Source organism: Euprymna scolopes, chromosome 41 (assembly GCF_053919585.1).
Source record: "Euprymna scolopes isolate OS-2025 chromosome 41, ASM5391958v1, whole genome shotgun sequence".
NCBI lineage: Eukaryota > Metazoa > Mollusca > Cephalopoda > Sepiida > Sepiolidae > Euprymna > Euprymna scolopes.
In genome coordinates, this window is record NC_136522.1 from 61,594,840 (window position 1) to 61,614,446 (window position 19,607).

General features: G+C 28.4%; 1 protein-coding gene and 1 long non-coding RNA gene across 8 annotated transcripts in view; one reads left to right on the top strand and one right to left on the bottom strand.

Moving 5' to 3' along the window:
* The window catches only part of LOC145266541 (uncharacterized), a 131,076-nt gene that overhangs the window by 87,741 nt on the left and 23,728 nt on the right, over positions 1 to 19,607 (top strand). The gene's annotated exons all lie outside the window — the stretch shown is intronic.
* LOC145266536 (uncharacterized) overlaps positions 10,643 to 19,607 on the bottom strand; it is a 182,557-nt gene continuing 173,592 nt past the window's right edge. For 5 of the 7 annotated variants that reach the window (XM_080122302.1, XM_080122303.1, XM_080122305.1 and 2 more), the window contains one exon: positions 10,643 to 10,988. The gene's annotated coding sequence lies outside the window, so the exon portion shown is untranslated. Of the gene's footprint in view, positions 10,989 to 18,009; positions 18,175 to 19,607 lie in introns of those variants that run through there. The other 2 variants (XM_080122306.1, XM_080122301.1) reach the window with 1 other exon arrangement.

A 19,607-nucleotide genomic window follows, 5' to 3' on the forward strand; every position in this document is an offset into this window, starting at 1 on the left:
TTTTTTTAAAATGCTCAAATTCATTTTTAAGTCAATAGTTTTGCTTATTTTTAAGCCTTTTTTTAAGGTAAATATAGTTTTATTAGCATTTTGGATATTTTTAAAAATGCTCAAATTCATTTTTAAGTCAATAGTTTTGCTTATTTTTAAGCCTTTTTTTAAGGTAAATATAGTTTTATTAGCATTTTGGATATTTTTAAAAATGCTCAAATTCATTTTTAAGTCAATAGTTTTGCTTATTTTTAAGCCTTTTTTTAAGGTAAATATAGTTTTATTAGCATTTTGGATATTTTTTTAAAATGCTCAAATTCATTTTTAAGTCAATAGTTTTGCTTATTTTTAAGCCTTTTTTTAAGGTAAATATAGTTTTATTAGCATTTTGGATATTTTTAAAAATGCTCAAATTCATTTTTAAGTCAATAGTTTTACTTATTTTTAAGCCTTTTTTTAAGGTAAATATAGTTTTATTAGCATTTTGGATATTTTTAAAAATGCTCAAATTCATTTTTAAGTCAATAGTTTTGCTTATTTTTAAGCCTTTTTTTAAGGTAAATATAGTTTTATTAGCATTTTGGATATTTTTAAAAATGCTCAAATTCATTTTTAAGTCAATAGTTTTGCTTATTTTTAAGCCTTTTTTTAAGGTAAATATAGTTTTATTAGCATTTTGGATATTTTTAAAAATGCTCAAATTCATTTTTAAGTCAATAGTTTTGCTTATTTTTAAGCCTTTTTTTAAGGTAAATATAGTTTTATTAGCATTTTGGATATTTTTAAAAATGCTCAAATTCATTTTTAAGTCAATAGTTTTGCTTATTTTTAAGCCTTTTTTTAAGGTAAATATAGTTTTATTAGCATTTTGGATATTTTTTTAAAATGCTCAAATTCATTTTTAAGTCAATAGTTTTGCTTATTTTTAAGCCTTTTTTTAAGGTAAATATAGTTTTATTAGCATTTTGGATATTTTTAAAAATGCTCAAATTCATTTTTAAGTCAATAGTTTTGCTTATTTTTAAGCCTTTTTTTAAGGTAAATATAGTTTTATTAGCATTTTGGATATTTTTAAAAATGCTCAAATTCATTTTTAAGTCAATAGTTTTGCTTATTTTTAAGCCTTTTTTTAAGGTAAATATAGTTTTATTAGCATTTTGGATATTTTTAAAAATGCTCAAATTCATTTTTAAGTCAATAGTTTTGCTTATTTTTAAGCCTTTTTTTAAGGTAAATATAGTTTTATTAGCATTTTGGATATTTTTAAAAATGCTCAAATTCATTTTTAAGTCAATAGTTTTGCTTATTTTTAAGCCTTTTTTTAAGGTAAATATAGTTTTATTAGCATTTTGGATATTTTTTTAAAATGCTCAAATTCATTTTTAAGTCAATAGTTTTGCTTATTTTTAAGCCTTTTTTTAAGGTAAATATAGTTTTATTAGCATTTTGGATATTTTTAAAAATGCTCAAATTCATTTTTAAGTCAATAGTTTTGCTTATTTTTAAGCCTTTTTTTAAGGTAAATATAGTTTTATTAGCATTTTGGATATTTTTAAAAATGCTCAAATTCATTTTTAAGTCAATAGTTTTGCTTATTTTTAAGCCTTTTTTTAAGGTAAATATAGTTTTATTAGCATTTTGGATATTTTTAAAAATGCTCAAATTCATTTTTAAGTCAATAGTTTTGCTTATTTTTAAGCCTTTTTTTAAGGTAAATATAGTTTTATTAGCATTTTGGATATTTTTAAAAATGCTCAAATTCATTTTTAAGTCAATAGTTTTGCTTATTTTTAAGCCTTTTTTTAAGGTAAATATAGTTTTATTAGCATTTTGGATATTTTTTTAAAATGCTCAAATTCATTTTTAAGTCAATAGTTTTGCTTATTTTTAAGCCTTTTTTTAAGGTAAATATAGTTTTATTAGCATTTTGGATATTTTTAAAAATGCTCAAATTCATTTTTAAGTCAATAGTTTTGCTTATTTTTAAGCCTTTTTTTAAGGTAAATATAGTTTTATTAGCATTTTGGATATTTTTAAAAATGCTCAAATTCATTTTTAAGTCAATAGTTTTGCTTATTTTTAAGCCTTTTTTTAAGGTAAATATAGTTTTATTAGCATTTTGGATATTTTTTTAAAATGCTCAAATTCATTTTTAGGGCCAATATTTTTGCTTATTTTTTATAAGGTGAATATAGTTTTATCATTTTAGATATTCTTTTTTATAATGCTTAAAATTATATTTAGGCGAATATGTTTGCTCATTTTTAAGCATTTTTAATGTGAATATAGTTTTATTCGCATTTTAGATATTTTTTATAAGTAATTCATAATTTAGACCCATATTTTTGCTTATTTTTAAGTCTTTTTTTTTTTTTTTTAGCATTTTGGATATATTTTGTCAAGTCAAAACTTTAGTGCGAATATAGTTTATTTTCAAGTTGTGTAAAGCAAATATAGTTTTTATTTACAATGCCTCCCCACGGGACAGAGCTAGACACCAGGGTCATTTTTTAATGTGGAGAAAAGGAACAAAAAATTAAAATTGTCTTGGTCATGAAGGATTTCTCCTCCACTAACAGAGAACAAGAAATTGAAGGACAGATACTACACCCAAAGGCCAAGAAGTGGAATTTTAAAACATTTATATATTTTTTTCATAATAAAACACTTCTAAATGTGCAAAATAGGTGACATGCAGTATGGAAAACAAATAACTTTTACCAAATGAAATAAAATTCAATTTTCTACCGACCTGCATATTTTAAACACTCTCAAACTGTTTTTTTAAGCTGTTTTATTTCAAAATAAATTTTTTTTTTACTTTATTTGTTTTCTGATTCAGTAGGAAAACAAAAATGACTGCTCAGTTTTTTTTCAATTTTGCAATTTCAAAAATTTGTGATTGGGAAATTAAAAGAAAAATTACTAATAATAGCTTTCTTGAAACAAAATTAAAACTTTTTTTTTTACCAACCTGTACACCTTTTACATTCTGAAACTGTTTAAAAATTTTTTTTTTTTTTTTTTTTTTTTTTATTTCAAAATAAGTTGCATATGACATTTCTGAATTTTTGAGATGAGGATTGGTTATTCGTATTATTTGGATTCATCAGACGACTGTTCTCATCTCCAACAAACATTCCCAAGTTCAACAAGATACACCTGAAGAAGGTCGGAGGTTACATTTACTGAAACGTTGTGAAAAGTACACTGAAGATGAGACAGTAGTCTGATAAGTCCAAATAATACAAAGTTACACATGGTTGGACATTTTCTTTTTAATATTATAATAAATCACACGAACATTGAAAAAAAAAAAAAAAAAAAAAAAAGACGCCATTAAAATAGACTGCAAAGAAAGCAAATTTCATAGTTAAAAAAAAAAAAAAAGTGTGATATAAAGTGTTGCAAACAATTAAATTAAGCTAGTTCATTAGAGAATTTTATTCTAATGCATTTGGTATAAATTATGTGTTTTTTTTTTAAAAATTTTTAGAAAGGAGAGGGGGTTACAAGTGTAAATTATTCTGGACTTCTACCATTATTATTAATTAATAACGTCAAACCTTTTCGTCTAAAAGTAATATGCCCTAGACATCTGTATGCATCCCCATAAAATATAATATTATTGTATATTATAATATAAAGTGTATATAGTTTTCATGGCCAACTTTATTTGTTTTCTATGCTTAACTTGGGACTTTCAGGGTAAAAACGAAAAGAATGCCAGACGAATTTGATGATATCAAAAATCAAATTGATAATATTATAATATTTAAAAATCAAATTGATGACATTAAAAATTAAATTGTCCAGTCAAAATAGAAAATTTAGCTTAACGTTACCCCATGTCCCTCTTGATTTAAACATTATTTTTTTTTACTGAAATGAAAGATAAGACAGAAAATGGACAAATCTTTCAAAACTTAAAAAAATAAATGAATAAGTAAATAAATTCCGCAAAGTATTCAAATTGCTGTCTTCATTTCTAAAAATAAAAAAATCAACTTTAATGGAATGTAGACTCCACTTTTGTATAAGCAATATCACCTGAAGAGGTCTCTAGTTACTCATAACTGGTTGACTGAAACATGCTCATGAATGTGTAGCAACATATAAATATAAATGCTTATGTAAAAAACAATTAAAAATATATATATATATATATATATATATATATACTTTTTATTTGTTCTACATAAGTCTTTATATGTCGCTAGACATTTGTGAACATGTTTCAGCCAGTCAGTTACAAGTAACTCGAGACCTCTTCAGACGATATTGCTTATTATACAAAAGTAAGGTTTGTAATTACCAATCTCGCCTGAAGAGATCTATGGTGCTTCTTTAGGATTACACTTATTTATAAAACAAAAATACAAAAAAAAAATCTTTACGATTTACATACTCACCACTAAACAAAGATGTCATATTCCAAAAATCACGTAAATTAATCATGTAGTTTTCTTTAATTTGTTTTATTTAAGAAAACTAAATTTTACAAAGAGCTGAATGGGAGAACTGATGGGTGCCATATTTGTTTAGGAGGCAGACAGCTCACAAGGGCAGACAACTCAAATCAACTATTTCTTTTTTTTTTTTTTTTTTTTTTAACTTCTCCTGAAGTAAGAGATAATCAATGGCCGCCAAAAATATTTAATGGCTAAAAATTGTCATATTTGATTTTCTTAAAAAAAAAAAAATACAAAGGAGTCACCACTTATCAAAGTGGTGACTCCTTTGTATTTAAAAAAAATGATCAAGTGTTTCATTTTTGATGTCATCAATTTGATTTTTTTTTCCTGTATTTTTGTTTTATAAATAAGTATAAGACCAAAGGCCACTCAAGGATAAGAGTTAATGAATGTAAGGTGGTAGTGTAGTAATCGTTAATGGTGTGAATTGGGTAGAATTTAGATTATTTATGGGACAGCTCAACAAGAACTTGACTTGATGGCTACCATATTGTAGTCAGCCGGGAAGCAGGCCATTAGAACAGTGTTCCACAGGCGGGTTGTTCTAGGAAAGAAGCTTTTTTAATGGAATCTGTGATTAAATTTAGGTACAGATAGAAAGTGGGGGAAATTGTTGATAGTGGTTGTAGCTAGTCGAGTGTTTTATGTGATTTTTGAAATATGACATCTTCATTCCATAACGAGTATGTACACCATAAATAGTTTTTTTCGTTTGTTTTGTTTTAGTTTTTTTTTTTTTTAATCCTAAATATGCACCAGTGTTTGTTTTGTCTTTTTATATAAAAAGTTGTATCAGTAATCAAGATTGCTTGATTCAGCTGGGCTACTTTTGAAAATCTGTGATGTTCGTTTGACAAATTCACTTCCACTCGACACAATTGACTTCATAATAAAAAATAACAAATTTCAATTAGATAAAAAAAAAATTTTTTAAAAAAAAGGGCAATAGTGAACTTTAACTAACCGGAAGTATTTTTTTTTTTTTTTTTTTCATTTTCGAAAGAATTCTAGTAGGGAAAAGGGGAGGCAATCCAAATTTGTGATTTTTTTTTTTTATTTTATTGAATAATTTTTTCTATACATATCAAAGCATTCTAAAGTGGCCATTTTTAAGACTTGTATTCTATTCTAAGCAAAGCCAGCCAAGGTCTTTATTCTCTATTTTTTCCAATTGTAGTTGATTCTACTTATATTGTTTTGTTGAATTTGTTCTTGAGTTTTCGGATAAATAATTGTGGTTGTTATTTCAAATTTGCAGACAGGAATGTTTTTGTGGATGATTTAATTTTGTTCCTTTATTAAATATGAAATTGGTAATCTTGACGCATCATCCAGTTTCTGGTTTGACATAAACCCCAATCAAGCAGGCATTTTTGTTTCACTACCGCTGTGTGTCAAGATTACCTTGCTTTTAGTTGAAATTAAAAATTTCGATTTTTGTCCTTATTGAACAAGGGACCAAAGATAATTCCAAATAATTAAAGCTTTTCCGAGATTTTAGAAAGATATTCTTAAAATGGAAAAGGGGACGCTTGAAAAACTTAGATCCGCTTAAAAATTATTTTAAAAATAAAAGGTAAGTTTCCACCTTAACATTTTCCTTTAAAATGACGATAATTTTTGGTGCATATGCATAAAAAAAATATGTGCATGCTTGCACCGCTTATAACAAAAAGCATTACATTGCCTAATAACCAGAAAACTACTTATTTGCTGAAAATTGAAATGATATTCGTTTTCAGCATACCAGAATACCATTACAAGTCGTCATTTTAAAGGAAAATTCTCTTATTAAATATTTAGGTAAACAGAGTCCACTTCCAGCGTTTTAGCTTTGAATACTGAATTTTTCAACTTAACCAGTTTTTTTAATGCAGGAAACGTTTTGATTCAACTTGTATTGTTTTGTTGAATTTGTTCTTAAGTTTTCGGATGAATAATTGTGGTTGTTTTCAGTTTCAAATTCGTAGTCTGAAATGTCTTTTTAATTTTGTTCTCGTATTTAATGTAAAATTAGCAATCTTGATGCATCATTCGGTTCCTTGTTTTACATAAAGTCAAATCAGAATGCAGTTAGGATATTCAAAGTTCCTATCCGTCGTTACCACCTGACGAAGGCCAGAGGAATAGTTGGCCGAAATGTTGTGAAAAACTACAACCAATAAAGATAAAAAAACAACAACTAATAAAAGATGAGAATAATAGTCCGAAATAAAAATAAAAATTAATTCAATTTAGGTCTTCATTCAGATAATTCCAAATAATTCAAACTTTTGTGAGATTTTAGAAAGCCATTCTTAACATGGGAGTGGGGCGGCATTTGAAAAAACTCGGATTTGCTTAAAAATTATTTTCTTTAAAAATAAAACTAAATAAATATATATTTTTTCTTTTAAATCTTAAAAAGTTTTGTAAATATATTTTTTTTTAAAATCTTGTTCACGAACATTCGATTATGTCTGCTATTTGACGTGTTTACAAACAACCAACCAATGTCGAACAATCGGTACCACTTGAAATATTCATCAATCTTTGTCTTCTGCTACAGGGTATCTAATCTTTACTTGATCCACCGGAAGTATATTTTGGCTTTATTTTTCGGAAGAGTTAAAAGCGGAAAAGGGGGAGACAATCCAAAATGAATGATTTTTTTTTCCTTTTCTTTTTTCCTTTTTATTTCTCTTCTTGGTGAGAAGATTCAGAAAGAATAAAAAAGAAAAAAAAAAACAAAAAACAAAAGGAAAAACAAAAAAAAAATGAAAAAAGATCGATTTATACACAAGTATATATGATAATTTAAAAAAAGATTTAATATTTTGTTAATTTTCTTTGTTACTTTACTGAACTCGTTTTGAATTATGATAAAATTTATTACTAATGTAATATTTTTCATTTTTAAAACGAGTTAAGATTTCTAATATTTCAGAATTAGACAAATTCTGTCGTTTATTGATTACATTTTTTAAAAAATTAATTAAAAAAAAACAAAGCAACTGCAAACATTTCAAAATATTTTAAGTTACTGTTGTATTTACATCTAAATAATTATATTTTCTTAAAAGGAAGTTATATAAAAATACATTCAATACTGTACAAAATACATTCAATACATTATATATTTTACTTACTTTTAATATTTCTTAATTATTTTTTGCCATATTATCCTGTTCCTTCATTCTCATTTCATATCTAAATATTATCAAGCCAGTTTTTTTATCTATATTTGTTTTTTGTATAATTTTGGCCTTTCTCTTCTGATGAGAAGCATTTAGCTCCGAAATGATTTTTTTTTCTTAATGCCCCCCCTTTTACTTTTCCTTATTGTTCAAATGATATAAAGTTTCAATTTTATTCCTTATTTTCATTTAATATATTTGTTTGCTCCTCTTAATAGTGTTGAGCTTTTCTTATCTTGTAAAATTTTATTCTTTGGTTACTAGGGCTGTGACAACGGCATATTCTTTTCATTGTTTTGACTCTTGGGTACATATCCGTTAAGATCAGATCTTATATGTTTTTATATAGATTAACTGTGTCAGATATATACTTGAGAGTCAAAAGAATGAAAAGAATATTCTGTTGTCACAGCCCTATTGATTACATGATTTATTATATATATATATATATATATATATGAACAAATGATTAATAAAACATGTTAAAAGACATCTTGAAAAAGAGTTAAAAACATATTTAATTTTAAAAAAGGAAACACAAGATAAATGGATAGTCCTTAATCCACGGAGTTTTGAAGAAATACTCTCCTTCTCATCAGAGGGCAGGAATTAGCAAAATGCAGGATCGGATTTTGCATATAAAAGTATTTAATGAAACTACAAGTAAGTCACAGACCTTACTTGGTTAAAGAAAAAAGGGTGAGGTGTTCCCCTTACCTCACCCTTTTTTCTTTAACCAAGTAAGATCTGTGACTTACTTGTAGTTTCATTAAATACTTTTATATGCAAAATCCGATCCTGCATTTTGCTAATTCCTGCCCTCTGATGAATATTAACTCTTTAATATTCATAATATATTTTAAGTTTACCATTTTGATTATCTTGGTAAACTTATTGTAATTTTTATTCTTATATATATATATATATATATAACATAATGATCTTTTTAAAATTAAATATTTCTTTATCCAAAGTTCACAAACAGGGAACATAGTATATAATTTTCCTTACTCAATAGAGTTTAAAAGCAAAATAAAAATATAGTAATGTTATACAAATACTGTAGGAATACCCAGTTGAAGATAAATCGACAACTTTAAAAGTTGTAATTATTATTGTAAAAGAATATTGAAAGTGAGTTTTAAAAACCTAAACAACCAAAAAGGGACAAAATCCTATAAACGAAATAAAAGTTACGAATAACTTTTATTCCTCATCTTTCATTTCACATATTTATTATCTCGTCTTAATAGTGTTGAGCTTTTCTTGTCTTGATAAGTTTTGCTTTGTTAAAGATATATTCTTTGATAACACAATTGTAAAAATGCATTCCATTCATTTCATATTTTAAACTGAATTTTATTTGCGTATTTAAAAAAAAAATAAAATTTGAACTATAGAATTTTACACATTATTTGTAAATTTAAAAAATAAACAATTTATTTTGAAATATTGTTTTACATCTAGTAATTAAAAACAAATTAATGTTTTCTGTTGAATTTCTTTGTTGCTTTACTGAACTAGTTTTGAATTACAATAAAATTTTGGTTTGAAAAAATCATTAAATTTTAGATTTTCTCCTCTTTCCTCTAGTGTAACGCTTTCAAAAAATGAAAACAGATGCAAAAATAAATAAATTAATAAAATAAATAAAAAAAGTACTTCCGGGTAGAAAAGTTAGGTTTCCAAAATAATAACAAATTGGATTGTCTCCCCTTTTTCGAAAATGAAAATAAACAAACAAACAATAAAAACTTCCGGTTAGTTGAAATGCCCTTGTTCCCCCCAAAAATAAACAATTATGAAGTTAGTGATGAGTAGAAATAGATTTGTTTAAAAGTAGCATAATTTGCAAAAAAAATAAAAAATAAAATAAAATCAAAAGCAAGTATCTTTATGATATCCTGGTTTTAGGGTGTTAAATTCTCAAAGAAAAAAAAATTTTTTTAAATTATTTTATGAATTTTTTTTTCTGTTAAAAAACATATTTATAAAAAATATTTTAATACTTTTTTTCTGTAATTAAACAATAAAAACAATAAAAAATCTACAAATAAATATTTATTTAAAAAAATTTTAATAATTTTTTTCTGTAAATGAACATATTTATTAAAAGATATTTTTTAATAAATTTTTTTCTGTAAAAAAATGTTTTTAGTAAACATTTGCAGAAAAGTTTCCATTTTTCTCCTTTCCTTTTTATTTTTTAAAACGAAAACAAAAATAAAAAAGTAAACAAATATTTTTTTCTTTTAATATGTTTTTTACTATGTATTTTAATTTTTCTTACACAGCACAGACACTTATGGACTATAAAAAAATCTGACATAAAATATATATATATATATATATATATATATATATATATATACATATTTTAAGTCACATTTTTTTTACACAAATTCTTATTGAGTACTTAACAAAAGCTGACTCATGTATATATATTTTTAGTTGCATTTTTTTTCTTCAAGTACTTATGGTCTATCTAAAAAAAAAAAAGCTGACTTATATATTGTAAGTCACATTTTTTATACAGATACTTATGGACTATAAAAAAAAAAACCCGACTCAAAATATATATTTTAGGTTGTAAAATTCTCAAAGAAAAAACGATGTTTGATACAAAAAAATTTTTTTCTGTTATTATATATATATATATATATATATATGTTTTTTTTCTGTTAATAAGCATACATATATATGTATATATTTTTTCTGTTAATAAGTATATATATATATATATTTTTTTTTTTGTGTTAATAGGCATGTATATATATATATTTTGTGTTAATAAGCATGGAGTATCTAAAAACTAAAGCTAACATATATATATATATATATATATATATATATATATATATATATATATATATATGTCACATTTTTGACACAGATACTTATGCATTATCTAAATAAAAGTCGAGTCCAATTTTTTTTGGACATTTTTGTTTGACATATTTTTTTTTTGACAATTTTTTTGTTACATTTTTTTTTTTTACATTTTTCTTTTTTTAAACATATTAGATGGTCCATAAGTGTTAATATCTATTTCCGGTGTCTGTGTGAGTGGGGAAATAAACATTAAAATTTTTCTGAATGCTGAATTCTACATTTTTCAGGAAAACTTTCTTCAAGAGGTTCTTCCGCGATAACCAGGAAAATCCATTATCCAAGTCCATCATCTGTTGAATTTGGGCTTCCAAATCTGAAATCAACCATAGTTTGTTAGTTGTTTTTTTTTATTTTTCTGCAGACCTTATCTCTTGAAAGATAGTTTTCAACTTCCTTTTTTGTGGTTATATCTATAGGGTAGGGGTGATGGTGCTTCAGTGAAAATGTGTCTCATCTGCAAAAACAAAAGAAAAAAAAAAGAAACTATGACAGAGCTACATTTATTTATTTATTTTTTTTTATTTTTTTTACCATTAAAAGACATATTGCCACTTGGACGTAAAGAGTTAGTATTTAGGATCATGTCTAATGGAAACGTTTGGTGAGGTGAGTAACCAAATGTCTGTTCACAAAACATTTCAACTTCTATATGTAAGTGCAGACATGGAAGCAAGAAACAGGGATGGAATTCCAAAGTGTAGCCGTCCGAGGGATTTTGCTGATTGTAGGATTGGTCTGAGTATGTATGTCGGGTTAGGGCACAAGTGTTATGAATTCATTAGGGTACATCCTATTAAACAGGTACAGGGATACAATATTGCAGTGATGTGACAGAGGTTGGAGACTGATTGATAGTTCAGAACCTATTATATTGAAACTCTTTTTTGTACTCTGAAAGAGAAAGAGAAAGACTAGAGGTTGATGCAGCAACTCAGATGTGGCAACAATACTCCATGAATAGCCAAATGATTGCTTTAAAGAGGCATAAGATACTCTCAGGTACAAGTAATTTTCTAGCATGGTAGAGGGAGCCCACCTTCTTTGCAGCAGCCTCGCCAATGTCTTCAATGTATTTACTCCAATTAATGTTGCCTGTGAATGTTAAGCTGAGGAGTTTGAACAATGACCTCTAATAGAAAAAATATAGTGAATGTGACCCCCCCCCCACTTGTAGCTTTTTAGGAGTTTGGACCCATAAGAAGGTATGTGATTCTTTTGGTCTGAGACAAGCAGACGTATTGTTACCGTTTGATTGTAAAAAGTTTACATGTCACCTGCCTTGGAAAGAACCCATCTTTATCTGGCGTGCAATTTAAATTTTTTACATATTAATTCTTGTGTTACATATTGACTGGACAACGCCGGGTAACCTGGTCAGTTATTATTATTAGAAAAATAAATCAATTAGATTTTGGAAAATACATCAATTTAATTAAAATGTGTATTTTGGAATGTTTACTCAGGAATTTAAACAGAAATTAGATGAAGTCGATTTAGGAATTTTAAAATAGATTTGGAATTTGGCTAGAAGTAAACAAATTTAGGCTTACGTGGGAGATCACATGTTCTGTGTTCTTGAACATGTGGTCGGGTTCTGCTAGTTAGTTAGCAGAAATCAAACAAATGAGTTGGCAAGACAGAGGACCAGGAAAATATAGAAAGAGACTCAGCATGCCAAAACTCCGACAACACAATCCATAAGATGAATAAGAGACAATGCGAGCCTGTCTCTACTTTATCATTATTTTCATAGCAAGTGCTCGTCCGGGCTCCAATCTATGCCCCCCCCCCCGGCCTGACTTTCATGAAAAACACTCGTCTAACTGAAACCACTATCATTAATTTCCCCCACACTTTATCTGTATCTAAACTTAAACGTAGATTCCATAAGCAAAGCTTCTTTCTTAGAACTGCACGACTGTGGAACTCTGTTCCGTTTTTCTGCTTTCCAACTGACTACAATATGGTTGCCTTCAAGTCCAACGTAAACAAATTTTTGATGAAGCTTCCTCTTATGTAATTCAATTTACCAAATTTCCACTACTAACGATTATGGCATGTTCCCCTTGACCACCGTACACCCGTTAACCCCCTTATCCTCGAGTGGCTCCTGGGCCTTGATAAGCAGGGACTCCTTTGTAAAAAAAGAAAAATAGAAAATGAGTTGGCAAAAACGTGTTAGCAAACAAACTTGCAGATGCCTCTGTTGTAAGCGAACAGAGAACCATGAAAATGCAGACAGAGACTCAGCGTGCCAAAACTCCGACAAGGCGATCCATAAGATGAGTAATAAATATAACTCATTATGGCATTCTTTTAGGAGTTTGGACCAATAAGAAGGTATGTGATTCTTTTGGTCTGAGACAAGCAGACATATTGTTACCGTTTGATTGTAAAACGTTTACATGTCACCTTTATTAACTACATGTATTTGTGAAGAAGTGGCTGCACAGAATAACAAATATTTTATATAAATGTAGGACAATGAATATTTCTACACTCTTTATACATGCATCCATTAGATATAAAAGAACAAAAAAAAAAACAAAGCAGCTGCAAACATTTCAAAATATTTTAAGTTACTGTTGTATTTACATCTAAATAATTATATTTTCTTAAAAGAAAGTTATATAAAAATACATTAAATACTGCACAAAATACATATATTTTGCCTACTTTTAATATTTCTTAATTCATTTTTTGCCATATTATCCTGTTCCTTCATTCTCATTTCATGCCTAAATGTTATCAAGCCAGTTTTTATCTAAAAAAACAAAAACATTTTATAACACTACATGAATATTTATATATATTATATTTAGGTAGCATTTTTTCTTTTAGGCATATTTCATTAAATAAAATAGAATTAATAGGCAAAAAACGTGTATTTCTAATCTTTTCCAACTTCCTATTAACAGTCTTCACTTTTGGCAAGAAATGGCTCATGTAATCGCCATATTTATCATAAGTCCGAGTACTTTCCAATCCTTCTGGATTCATCGTCAAGGATAGATTATTAATCTAACTGGTTATGCCAGAAGTGAAGACCGTTATTTGGAAGTAAGAAAGGATTAAAAATAGACGTTTTTTTGTCTATTAATCTATTTCATATATATATATATATATATATATATATATATATAAATAAAAGGTTGGGATGAATAATCAGAATCAGAAAAATCGCAGGTTGTGATTTGAGAAACATCTTCCACTGCTTGTGGTAATAAAATAATAAATATTTATTGATTTAAACTTCCAGTAAGACTAAAATCTCAAGATCACTCCCTCACAAATGTGCTTTTACGTTTGAGAAAATACATGCACATTTAAGATATGTTTTTATAGTAATTGAGACTTTTATAGTTAAATATTTAGAGATTTACAAAGAATTGGAATCGGGAATTTAGTATCGGAATCAGGAAATATTTTAGCATCGTCCCATCACATTATGTATATATATATACATACACACACACACACACACGACGTGTTGCAATATTTTGGTGTTTTTAATGGGGTATGATCCCACACAGTTGGACGATTCTATTTATAAACGATGCTGCTAAGAACTGACGAATCAAATTAATTCACGTTCTGCTACCAACCAATTAGAAACCAGAATTGCTTCATAAATATTAAACCTTTTCAGGAGCAATTTCACATGTTCTTTTCCGTCTCGACACGGTAAGAATATTTTGTTCTGTGGAACTGTCTACTACAAACAAGTCACCTCCCAGGACTTGTGTGTAACAGCAAACCATCTGAAACTGTTCTGAAACTCAAAATGGCTTACACTTCTAGAACATGTATGCATGTTATACACACATGGCTACACAACCCTTGTCCAGAATTCCTCCACATTAAAAAACAAAAATAAAGAAACATCTGTATGATGTACGTACCTGTGATGAAACAAAACGATCATATTCCAAAAATCAAATAAATTGGTCGAGTATTTTTATTGTTATAAAGAAAATCATTTTCAAGTGATTAATGGGAATCCGTAGGCACTACAATATAAATTTAATTATTGTTGAGTTAATTCTTTTTGTTTTATTTTAGATTATTTTCAAAATTGCAGACAAGACAACCGCTCTTCCGTCACTCACAAAATTTGATTTTCTTATTTAAGAATTTAACTACCTGATCCATCTATATGATTTTTGGAATATGATATTTTTGTTTTGTCACGTACATCATACAGATTTTTTTTTATTTTTATTTATTTAACATAGTGTGAATTCTGCAAAGGAATCAAAGTGTTTATATGATAGGTTATGAGTAGGGCTAGGACAACAGCATATTCTTTTCATTGTTTTGACTCTCGAGTGTGTATCCGTTGATATCTTATATGCTTTTATATAGAGGGATGTGGTTCTCAGTTGATTGACTGTGTCGGATATATACTCGAGAGTCAAAACGATGAAAAGAATATGCTGTTGTCATAGCCCTAGTAATTACACACAAAATAAATAAAATCACATTTTTATTTTATTACATGGAATATAAAGATAAAAATTAATTGACCAAAATTGTTAATCAAAGAATTGTTTTTTCGATTTTAGCTATAATCGAATAATTGTCCCTATCTATCAATCTCCCCCACGAGGGTCGGATGTGCCACAAGGTCGAGCTGTGGGGGTTAGGGTATGAGCGCCTCAACGACACCCCAACCAGTGCACATTGACCAAAAGAAATAAGGGCATGTAATTACTAGGGCCAGGACAACAGCATATTCTTTTCATTGTTTTGACTCTCGAGTGTGTATCCGTTGATATCTTATATGCTTTTATATAGAGTGATGTGGTTCTCGGTCGATTAATTGTGTCTGTGTCGGATATAGACTAAACAATGATAAGAATATTCTGTTGTCGTAGTCCTAATTATTACTACGGTTTTTAATCTGCTTAGAATCACACATGTTCCCGCTACCCGAGTCGAATTAATGATCCAATAATTTCGCCAGACCTTACAGATTTAAAAATTTATTAATAATAGTAATAAATATATATATATATATAACCTATATATATATGTATATATATACAGGTTTTTTTTTTATTCAAAAGTAATAGACTAGTGAATTCAACGAGGTTGTTAGATAGTGCTCAATAAAAAGAGCTGATAATACTTGTTTATTGTTATATAAACATTTTTACATCCCGCTGCTACAAACAGCCATTTGTTTCAATCAAACCACAGATATCATCATTGTTTGATTGAAACAAATGGCTGTTTGTAGCAGCGGGATGTAAGCATGTTTATATAACAATAAACAAATATATATATATATATATATATATATATATATATATATATATATATATATATATTGCTCTATAGTAGTATTGAGAACTTTTATCAGTTTGTTTTACCACTTACTATCCATTGATATCTTATATGCTTTTATATAGAGTAATGTGGTTCTCGATTGATTAACTGTGTCGGACATATACTCAAGAGTCAAAACAATGAAAAGAATATGCTGTTGTCACAGCCCTAGTTATGAGTGAGGATTGAACGATGACGAGACAAAATTTGTAATCGTGTTGCAAAGAAAAAAAGATGAATGAAAGAATTATCTGCATTCTCATCTGCTTACATACTTTTTCTACAACTCTTCCCCTGCATTATAACGAAAATGTGTAGGTTTTATTTTTTTTTACCAAAATAAATCAGTTTGAATTGAATAAATTGAAATCCTTTATTGTTTCTGATTTCTTTGTTTCTGCTTGCGAAACAAATAAATAACAAGGGGACACTTTGGGTACTTGTTTACATTCATGATCTTTTAAACCAATACATTTCAGGTGAAAACATTATTATGTACTTACTTGTCATGATGAAATTAGTACAAATTCAAAAAAACAACAAAAAAAAAAATGATCCAGTAGATGTGCTAGATATAATTTGAAGATAAAAAAAAATCATTTTACAATTATGTGCAGTTTAAAAACGGCAGATTATTGATTTAAGCCAATTTAAATCAAGGAAGATAAATTAGTTGGTTATAATGAATTTCTTTCACAACTCTTCCACATTAAAACGCGATAAAACTTATTTCAGCGTTGTGGAGATGTTTAAAACAAAAGCATTGCAGGTGAAAACAATATCACATATGTCCATACGTGATAATTCCACCTTCAAGTCACTGCACTAAGGCTGTCAACAAGGCAAGGAGTACCCTTTTTCTAATCAAGCACTCCTTCGCTAACCTTACTACAGAGATCTTCGTAAAAGTATGACATCCAGGTGATGCAATCGTCATATTTATCATAAGTCTGAATACTTTCTAATCCTTCTGGATTCGTCATCAGGGATAAATTATTAATCTAACTGGCTAGAACGAAACATTCTTGAGTTCAACAAGATACACTTGCAGAAGGTCTGAGGTTACATTGACCGAAATGTTGCGAAAATCAAGATGAGAACATAAAAAAAATATAGGGTACTCCTTGCCTTGTTGACAGCCTTAGTGCAGTGACTTGAAGGTGGAATTATCACGTATGGACATATGTGATAATGTTTTCGCCTGCAATGCTTTTTTTGTTTTAAACATCTCCACAACGCCGAAATAAGTTTTATCGCGTTTTAATGTGGAAGAGTTGTGAAAGCAATTCATTATAACCAACTGATTTATCTCCCTTGATTTAAATTGGCTTAAATCAATAATCTGCCGTTTTTAAACTGAACATAATTGTAAATGATTTTTACAGTAGTCTTGAAGAATCCAAATAATATGAATAACCAATCCTCATCTCATCTCAAAAAAAAAAAAAAAAAAAAAAAAAAAAAAAAAATTCAGAAGCGTTATGCTTTTGACATTGTAGGTTCAAATACAAGTGTCATGTTTAAACTCGTATAAATTACAAAAATTATGAAAAATGATCCAGTAGAAAAATAATCTAATATACAGGGTATCCGTAAAGTTACTATACAGTCTTATTGTTTTATTGTATTATATTTGTATTAATAGTTAATATTTATTTTTTTTACAGGTTTATTTAATCAAGCATGCCACGCAAGCTAACTTTGGAAGAGCGCAAATTTATTTTGAAGGGATATTGGAAAACAGAAAACGCACAGGAATATTTGTCATAGAAATTGTTTGCCTTGATTGTTACAGTCTTTTCAGATGTAACACGTGTAGTTTCTGAGATTTTTATAAACATAAAGGTGTTATTTTTTTTTATTTCTTTTGTTACAAATAAATATTTTAATACAATATCTTACTGTACTGTTAATATATTACAGGGTTTCTGTATAGTAACTTGTAAGACTGTATAGTAACTTTACGGACATCCTGTATAAACGGCTATATGCCTGTCTGTCACCATATTTTCAAACTCTATCTCCTCTGAAACCAAAAGTCACAGAACGGTGCTAGGGTCCTCAAATGATTGAATTTTTTACGGGCCTTTTCATGGGTCTTTAGCCAGTTAATGGGTCCAAATTGAAAAAAACAAAAAAAAACATTTTGTACAACGTTTGTCTTAGTTTATTTTTAATTTTTATATGGTTCACATACGTTTCACGTTGATACAGTGGTAACATCACCAACTTTGAATGCTACAGTTTCGGTTTCGATTCTAGGTGATGTTACTTTTAAAATCATGACTCCATAACAACATAGAGGAAATCTGAAAAAATTAAAATATCATATTTAAGCGTATTTTACGGCCGGGCAAAGCTTAGTTACAGGTAAAAAATAAAACTTATCGATTTATAGAGTTTTATTGCAAGTTTTAATTCAATGTAATTCAATTCAATAGGTTAAAACATTACATGTTTTTTACTATTGAATCGGAATTCATTATTGAGATGAGACTTATTTATTATTTTTATTTATTGCGGACAGTAATTGCAATTAGGAGATTCGGAGTTCCTATCCGTCGCGCCAGAGGAATAGTTGGCTGAAACGTCGTGAAACAACTACAAAAAGATGAAGATAAAAGTCTGCAATAAAGAAAATCAAAACTTATTACATGTTTTGTTACCATTAAGAAGGGTTAGGGTTAGGGTTAGGTTAGGATTAAGAAGGGCATGGGAAAAGAGAGAGAAAAAAAGGAAAGCGATCAAAGAGAGACAGAGAATTTAGACGGTTGAACACACAGTTGACAAATATCTGTCCAACTTCGTCTTGAACTGATCCGTTGTTGGTGTGGTGACAACCTCAAGCAGCAGTCAATTTCAGAGAGAAGACAGAAAATGTGACTTTTCATCAGTTCAGTCAAAATCTCCGATGAAACAGCTTCAGATCGTGCCCTTTCAGTACATGTTTGCGTGCCGGAGTGAAGAGAAAATCTTGAGGGCGGTCGTAACGGCCATGAAAGGATTATCGGCCAAAATTAGATCACTCTCAGACTTTGATGCACGAGTGAAAAAAGGTCTTGTAAATAAAGTCACGAAAACCTTGCATCGATGACGTCACCAGCCTTTGCACTCGCTCCAGATGCTGAATGTCACGACCCAGGTATGGACGTGACACCTGGGTGCCATACTTTTACAAAGATCTCTGGAGAATGGTTGGTAAAGGAGTGCTTGATTAGAAAAACGGTACTCCTTGCCTTGTTGGTAGGCTGAATGCAGTGACTTGAAGGCGGAATTAACCAGCATCCTGTCTCTGGTCTCCTCAACATTTGTCAGTAAGTTTTCTGCAACGTTGAAAATAAATGTTGTCGCCAGTGGATTAATGTTGAAGAGTTATCAAGATCCATTTTTTTATCTGTTTGTCAACAGTTTCCCAAATGCACATGCCTGAATTGTTCACGTGACAGATTCCTTATGTTAAGAATAAGTAGGTTTGAAAACACTTTGTAAAGATCGTGTCAATCTGGCCTAATGGTTATCATACTTGACTCACTGTCTTTAGATTTCAGCTTGGTTGTTTTTGTTTTACGGCATATCAACCTTTTTCAGGTTATTTAATGCCGAATCCAGTTATTTTGAAGGAAATTTTTATTAATAGAATATATTTTCTTTTTTCAAGTCGGTTTCTATTTAACCCATAGTTGGGACCCTAACAGGTACTACCACTCCGAGTCAGAGTGGACCTGGGAGCAATGGCAATTAA